Raw genomic sequence first — 9,187 nt, 5'->3', positions numbered from 1 at the left:
GCTGAGGGCAGGCTATGGGAACAAAGGAGCTACCGGCCACCCCTTTGTCCTCCCGGTTCGGGTTCGGTCCCAGCGCCCTAGCAGGCTGAGCAGGGAGGCGCTGTCCTGCCAATAGAGATTTAAGTGAGTGGTGTGTGTGTGTGTGTGTGTGTGTGTGTGTGTGTGTGTGTATGTGTGTGTGTGTGTGTGTGTTTGAGAGAGAGAGAGAGAGAGAGAGAGAGAGAATTAGTCTTTCCCAGGGACAAGGCCTCTAATATATTATCTATCTAATCCTATATAGTAGGTAGGCCTGAATACACACACATACGAGCAAAACACTATATGGGTTCTGCAGGTGGTATTTGTGTGTGTGTGTGTGTGTGTGTGTGTGTGTGTGTTCATGATTAAATAAGAAGTCATGAATTGGGTGGAGATTTGTGAGAGGAGTTGGAGGGAGTAGAGTGAATGGGTAGAAACAATAAGAATATAGTACTCCTGATGGCTAATCTTGGTTGTCAGTTTTACTACTTCTGGAGTCGACCAAAACCCAAGATGTGACAAACACTGTCAGGTATTTTCTTAATCAGATTATTTGATGAAGGAAAACCCATCCCATGTCAATGCAATCCTTTATAGTGACAGTTCACATAAAAGGGCATGGTAGATGGAGGTTTTGTATGTTGCCTGCTAGCTCCTACTCTGACAGACAAGTTCATCTGCCTTGTTGATGTGACAGAAATTTAATCTAAACTTTTTCATGATTCTGACATAAACTGAAAACCAGCAGCTCTCTAGGAATACCCCTGTACTCCAGTACCAGCTTTGAACTATAGAGATATCCAGCATCGAGAAATAAACAACAGTTGTATTCTCAGCATTTCCCTGAGAGACAGCAATTATGGGACCACCCAGAATATATATAGTATAAATCACTCAAATTTCTTTTTAGTATCAATTCTGTTACTTTAGAGAACCCTGATTCATACAATGCTCATGTATCAAATTAAAAGGAAGAAGTGTGTAACCCTTGGTGTGTGTACCATGTTCCCATGGAAGACCACACATCTAAGAATATCTGGTCTGCACAAACTGGACTTGATTTACTTCTTTCAAGCTAGCAGAGGAGAAAGTTTCTGTGTACAACCTAGGTGCTTAATAAATGCAGCCCATCCCATTAGTCAGAGAAAAATCATAGGGAGGGAAAATTCCCATTCAACATGCTAAGCTTTCTAAGCAGCTAATAAGATATGCTTAATGTTGGAAATTTTAGAGAGTAACACAAGATTCTGACTGCCTGAGTGACACTGGACAGCAAAATTCTTTAAGCCTATTGCATGTACATACACCTCCTCAAACACACACCGGAGAAAATATTCTTTTTTTTTTTTTTTTGGTTTTTCGAGACAGGGTTTCTCTGTAGCTTTTTGGAGCCTGTCCTGAAACTCCCTTCGTAGACCAGGCTAGTCTCGAACTCACAGAGATCTGCCTGTCTCTGCCTCCCGAGTGCTGGGATTAAAGGCATACGCCACCACCTCCCGGCTTGGAGAAAATATTCTTGTGTTCTAGTACCTAACCAGGTTTTAGGTACAGGACTGTAAATCAAACCAAGATTAATTGTAAAGTCCAAGTCTTGTCAGTGACCGAAAATATTTGGTAAGATAGTTATAAACACACTCACAGGTACATTCTAGAGGGGTGTTAGTAAAGGCTAGGGAATCTGGAGAAAAATACAACAGCAACTTTTAGTTGTTCATTTCCACCTCACCTGGTTCACATTTCAGAATCAACAAACACCTACCCTATAGAACACACGTGTGAATAGGATTTCAACTGCATTGGTTGGAGTCTGTTGGCATTCTCCTCCTTCCAATGAAGGATATGTTTGTTGCTAGGTAAAGCATGGTTATTGCTTTTCCTCCTAAGAATTCTCTCCCATGAAGATCCATAGTTCCCTAGAAATGACTCGACTTGGTCATATTTATCACTGAATAGTAAATAAAATTTACTCTACCTAATGGGAGCAATGCTAGTTTCTTCTTTGATATAAGGAACCTGAGGTGAGAAGAAACCTACAAATTCAAGAACTAAGTCTGTTATACTTCACTGACTTTAGCTCTGATTCAAGAACTCACCAAGGTCATTTCTGCTTTCACACACATGCTGTGGTCATTGTCCAGGGAGACCATTCTTAGGATGGCTTCTTATCACTGAGGTCAATTCAAAGGTTATTCTTCGAAAAGATATTCTCAGATCCATTTCCATAGCATTTTTCACATTTGTTGAAATGGCAAATGAATCTAAAACACAAGTAATAGTACACTATATTAGAGTAAAGGATAACCATAAAATAACATGCTTTTTAGCAACTTAGAATATTTGATGAAACATTTACAAAGACACACATGCATGTCTTGAGACATCAGTAGAAACTAGAGAAACTGTTGATATAGTTAATGTTGGAAAGAAAGAAAGGACATGTAAAAAGATGACTTTTTGACCTGAAGTAAAATGTGGCCTCCTTCAATTTTCAATCACACCTCTTCAGGATGCCTTCAGTCTAATACAATTGAATCTATTTGTTTTAGGTGTTCAGCTTTCATAATGATGGCATTTCTCAAAGAATCTTAATATGTGTTCCAACGTTTCTTTTTCTTTCTCTTAAGGATTTAATTATATATCTTTGTAAGACCTAGCTATGCATTATTCTTGCACTTGGATCTTGAATTGCCACATAAGCTATGAATTCTAAAATTAAATACTACAAGGGTCAGAGGTGAGAAAAATGAGCAGTCTTGGTCTTTGCGTAACTATCACTTCAATGGTGAATAAAGAATATATTGGCAGACAAAATGTAACCTCTGTTAATTGTTCCCATACCAAATTTCTGGACTTGAAATGTTTGATTATCTCCTATGACCAAAGAATACAGAAATCTGTATTATTCTCAGAAGATCTCAAATTTCTCCTTGACCTGCATTTTATAAATTGTTTTAGGTTCCATAAGTTAGGTTTGTATACCCAATGCCATATGCTAGCATTAGCTTCCACCACTAAGATGATTCTCTTTTCAAGACACATTTAGCCTTTGGCTGTTAAAGACCTTTGCTCTCTGGGTTAGAATATATGGTTTACCAGACTGTGTGTGCCAAGTGGCTTGTCATGTGGTACTCTGATTAATAGTGATTGCAGCCTATTATGGTTTATGCAATGCCTAAGGCAGTCATGACAATGGACAGTGTTGTATAACAGTAGAATAACCTTGCTTTTCTGTGACTCATATGCACATTTTTTTAATATTGGAGTTTTCTTTGCTTTTCATTATTAAAGATCATGCTCTCTTTTCAGCTTGTAGCAATTGAGTCACTTTTAGATCTCAAGCATATAATCAGATAATGATTCCCAGATACACAATGTGTGGAGTGCTTCTTTTTTTTTCTCCACAGATCTTCAACTAATAAACTAATAGATCAGTTTCGCTTTGGCTCACTCACTGTACTAGAATAACATGTTATGTATTCTATATTTGAACTCCTGAGTATCTTTTAAAATTATCTCATAAATCCAGCCCTTTCACTCTGCCAGATCAGTTTCTGTTCATTTAATCTCTGTTCTTGAAGTACAGTACACTGACATCAAATCCCATACCCATATCCAATAACTCTCACAGCTGCCCAAATAAATATTTTAAGACCAGAGTTTTATCACACTGAGATAAACATTTGTAGTTAGTTGTATATAAATAAACTCTATGCAAAGAATCACACAAGTGATGCCCAGCACATATTAAAAAAAAAAGTCTTAACCACTTTCCCAGCAATGTAACATTTGCTCCCAGTTATGCAGAGATAGGGTTAGGGTCTTAGGTTAGGGTTTCTATTGCTATGACGAAACACCATGACCCAAATCATTTCCTCTCCAAGGGTTTATGTGGTTCACATTTCCTGAATCACAGGACATTGAGGCAAGAGCTCAAACCACTCAGGAACCCAGGCAGGAGCTGATACAGAGTCTTTGGAAAATGCTGCCTACTATTTGCTGCACTTGGCTTGCTCCATTTGCTTTCCTATGGTGCATCGGGGATGACCATCCAATGGGTGTGCCACTCCCCGTGGTCTTCCCATATGAATCACGAATTAAGAAAACAGTCTGCAGTCTCCCCTAAAGCAGGCAATTTCTCAATTGTTTCCTGCTGTGAGATGACTCCAACTTAAGCCAAGCCGGCACAAAACTAGCCAGCATACCGTTTCTTCTCATAGCTTTGTGAATGTTAGTTTCATGTTGAAGATGATTATTCTTTTCTGACCTGTAGACTCACACTTTTCAGACTCTGACAAAATGCCTGTTTAATTTCTGCAACAGTTCCATATAGTAAATCCTAGCTTGTTCTGCGCTGTTCTTCTTCATTGAGCACCTATTACATCCTTCTGTGTTGTTCTTTTCTCCCGTATTTGTCTTTGATTGAAGGTGCTCAGGAGCCGTGTGTTGTTCATTAAACTAAATTCTCAAGAATTGAAACTACAAAATAGTAGCCATTCATTAACATTATGTGTTGCCATCAATTAATTATTTCATTTTTTTTCTTTAGGAAAATAGCATAATAACTAAAAATTCTGGTACAGACAGCAAAAAGACCTTAATTTAAATTTCAGACCTGACACACATTAACTGGGTAATTTTAGGCAAGACATACATCTGTTTTGGTTTCTGGTTTTTCATTCGGGTGTCTATAAGAAAATGAAGGGTCAATACAGAGCTGGGAAGAAATGTTTAAAATATTTATCTAAGAAAAAGCCTTCAATATAAAATACAAGACAGACTAATTACAACTGAATGATACAAGGAATCCAATTAAAATCCACAAATGCTTTGAATAGACCTTTCCGTAATTAAAGCAGATATGAGTGTGGCAAATCAGTACAGAAAAAATTGTTACAGCTCCTTAGGAATTAAGGAAATGCAAATTAAAACCACAGTGAGATGCTGTAAACATTCATCAGAATAGTTAATACTTAAGTAGCAAGAGCCTAACAAAATGATATTTCACTCAGTAGGTGAAGTAAGCATAGTTCTTCCTCACCATTGTTGAGAGAACAGCATACTGCATAATGTTGGCCAATAGTTTAGCAGGTTTATAGGAAGTTATATACGCATTCACCACGTACCTAGCTGTTCCATTGCAAGCGTTTACTCAAGAGACACTAAAGTAGGCATCCTCTCCAAGTTTAAAAGAATTAGTTGTGGAGCTTTATTAGCTATAGTTCAATAGTAGACACATTCCACATAGCTATCAATTAGATGAAGTTAGATGAAGCAATAACACAACAAAACAACAACAAAACAAAAACACAACAAAAAGCAGTTGCTGTAGGTTTACTCAATGGATGATAACTCAACATAGGGAAGTATTATCAAACCATACAACCTAGATTGATGTGTAAATCATCAAGCTTAGTTAAAAAAATAAGGTAAAAATGATGCATCCTCTGTGTTTTAGTTATGTCAGATTATAGTAAATGCAAAGTGCTTTATTGTGACAGGAAGCATATCAATAGTTTCCTGGAGACAAGAGTGAAGAGAGACGAATGCAAAGGCACAGAGACTGTTAAAGCCCTATGCGGTGATGTGTGTCTGTAACCACCTGTGTTGATTCAGCTTTCAGCCCAGTCACACTAATCCTGCTTCAGGTCCAGTAAGACACCCTTTTCAAAACATAAGGCTGAGAAATGATTGAGGAAGTCTGATCTAACCTATAGCCACAAATATACCCACCCACACAGGTTTGTAAACCCCATTTATACACACAGAAACACACACACACACACACACACACAAAGCAAAATAAAGAATTTTCAGGCAAAAAGGTGTTTAGCGAATTCACTATCAGTAAACAAACTAGACAAATAAGAAAAAAAGTTTTAGGTTGAAGAAAACTGTTTCTAGGTGAAAATTTCTACCTGCCTGAAATGGTGGGCAGGACATTGAATAGCAAAACAAACAAAAAAAAATTTCACAGTCTCCTATGGATATATTGATTAGAATAACAAAAGAATAAAAACCATCTGAGACCTTTAAAAAACACAAACCCATTCACACAGTAGTTATAATAAACTTAAAAACATGAATCCACTTTATTTAAAAGGTAGTGATGGTCAGATTATAAAGGGAAACATCCAGATAATGCTATTTATCAGAGTATGGTTATGCTAAAATCAAAATAGGTAGATGTTACACTGTAAAGTATAAATGAAAATTTTAATGTATCTGTATTGATACCCATCAGCCAGACCACCAAGAAAAGTAATGTTCTTTTGTTTCTTTGTTTCAGAATTTAATGAGTACATATAATAAAGTTTGACCAAATTATTTTCCTTTTGTTTTATGAGACACGGTTTCTTTGTGTCGCTGTGGAATCTATTTTAGAACTTGCTCTGTAGACCAGGCTGACCTCGAACTCAGAGATCCAACTTCTGCCTTGAGTGCTGGGATTAAAGGTGTGTGCCACCATTGCATCAGCAGTTAAGAGCGCTTAAGTCCTTCCAGAGATCCTGAGTCTAATTCCCAAGAACAACAGGGTGGCTCACAACCTTCCATAATGAGATCTGGTGCCCACTTCTGGCCTGCCAGCATACACGCAAACAGAATACTCTATACATAATAAATACATCTTTTTAAAAGATTCTTTTCCTTTTTTTTTCCCTCTTATTTCTGTTGTATTAATGGGAAGTTATTAACTGGTAGCCGAAAACAACACTAAACCTTAAGAGTTAGAGTCTAAGTTCCAAACTTCTGTTATATTTTGTCTAAAGATGTTATGAAACGTGGACATATCCACAAGCCCTGGAAAGATGCCAGATCCTCATCTGAGACAGTTTATATTTAGCCTGAATCCAGCCTGTTCATGAAGGACACAGACACAGTGAGCAATGCTTTTCTGGTTGTTGTTTCTCCATTGAAAGCTCATTTACTTGGGAACTAAACCCATGGGTGTTGTACGAAATAATTCTGACTTTATTGTTGATGCACATTTTGACTTGATTTTTTTTCTGACTGATGTCCCCTTAAGTATTTTCTTCGTATATACTCCTTTATGTATTTTAAATTGGTACACCACTGGGCTAATGTTTTCTGGAAGGAGAGGATTCCAGTAGGACACAGGTATAAACAAAGTTATTTAAATTTAATATTAATGTTATTGTAAGACTGTAATTAATATTGTAGATTCTCTGAAATATAAGCTTGAGGTTGCTAATGTTTTATATCACAAATGACACTGTAAAAATTCACTTAATATAAGGTGAATTTGGATGTTAATTAATTTTATATTAATAGTATGCTAAACAGAATGTCACTATTATAAAACACCTGTTTTAATTATAATTATGTTCTTAGTTTTTAATAAAATGACCATCTAAAAATAATTTTTAAAAAACAATGGAAAATAATGGAAAATTCCAATGGAAATTATGAGCAACTGAAATTAATTAATGCTTTTTTGTTTGAAAGTTTAGGTAAAATTTTGAGGGGGCAAACTCAATATTATGAGCTGGAACACATAGTAAAGCCTTGTGAAGACTGAAAAACAATAAAAATATTAAAATCTATTCAAACATTAAAATTTTTTTCATTCTATCCCCTCCAATTCATCCCTATACCTTACTTTATGTACTCTTTTTTATGTTTGCATTTATTGTTTGAAAATGTCATACATTATATTTTGATAATAATCTACTTCTCCAATTTCTCTCAGATTCTTTCCCTTCTTTATCCACCCAACTTTGTGTTCGTTCTCTCTCTTAAAAACAAAAGCAAACACAAAACAAGAGCAACACAATAAATCGTGGAGTCCAATTTTGGTTAGCCAATGTGTCTGCTCACTGGGTGGACTATAACAATCTTAAATATATTTAATTGATTAAGATAACTTTAAGGGGCTCAAAATAATAAAAGATAGATACTAAAAGGATATAAAAGTCCTTGATTTCACTTGAGTGTCTTAGTACCTTCCTCTACTATTGTTTTCTGCGGGCCAGTGAGTTAGAAGGACAAAAAAGAACCAGGTGGCATGACAAGCGGTGGAAAGATTAACTTTGTCAACTTTGCCTGTGGGTCTTATAGATAAAAACTGGGATTGGCCATTTAGGACACGTCAACCAATGAACTTTAAAAGCCATAAACATGACCGTTGAGAAGAAATACTGAGAAAACCTTGTGTCGTCAGCTGCTTTGATTCATCCAAAGAATTTCTAAAGAAGAGAAATAGTCTACTCTCTGGTGAGGGAAGTTGGGTCAAGGGTGGTTTTACAAAATGGAAAAAAAAATAACAGCATTTAAAACAAGAGTGAAGGAAATATAATAGAAAACAACTAGCAATTCAGGTACAAAAGAACTGTGGAAACGGTGTCCTCAAATAGCAGAGGATGAATTTAACACAAAAGGTAAATTGAGTTGTCCTCACTCATAGCACAGACATTTCTGTTGTAACAGATGGAGTTCATGGTGTTTACAAAAGAAAGGAACTTGAGAATTTCTTTTCTGATTGATTAATCAACCTGAGAATGAAGATGATGAAACAGAATTAGGAGCCTGAAATTCAGGAGAGAAGAGTGGGTAGGACGTAGTCATTTAAGAGAATCGAGGAATGAATGGAATAGGAAACAGAACGTTTGGGTTGAACAGCATTAACTACCCAGTTAAAGTGATTAACTGTGAATGTGTGAGTCAACTCAACTAACTGGCTTTATCAAAAAAAAAAATGTTCATCCAATCAGACACAAGTAGAAGTAGGTGGGGGTCAGATATACCCAGGATCAGACACATGTGCAATAAAGGGGAGTTTCTAGCCATAAACAAGGGTCACGGAGTCTACAATTGGTGATCCCAAAGAAGCTAAAACCTTCATCTGGTGATGGATGGAGACAGAGACAGAGACCCACACTGGAGCACTGGACTGAGCTCCCAAGGTCCCAATGAGGAGCAGAAGGAGGGAGAACATGAGCAAAGAAGTCGGGACCACGAGGGGAGCACCCACCCACTGAGACAGTGGAGCTGATCTACTGGGAGCTCACCAAGGCCAGCTGGACTGTGACTGAAAAAGCATGGGATAAAACTGGACTCTCTGAGCATGGCGAACAATGAGGGCTGATGAGAAGCCAAGGACAATGGCACGGGGTTTTGAACCTACGTAATGTGCTGGCTTTGTGGGAGCCTA

Source organism: Microtus oregoni, unplaced genomic scaffold, assembly GCF_018167655.1.
Source record: "Microtus oregoni isolate MIOR12 unplaced genomic scaffold, Mior012 000000F_ref0000247, whole genome shotgun sequence".
Lineage (NCBI taxonomy): Eukaryota > Metazoa > Chordata > Mammalia > Rodentia > Cricetidae > Microtus > Microtus oregoni.
Note: the sequence above shows the minus strand (reverse complement) of the source record.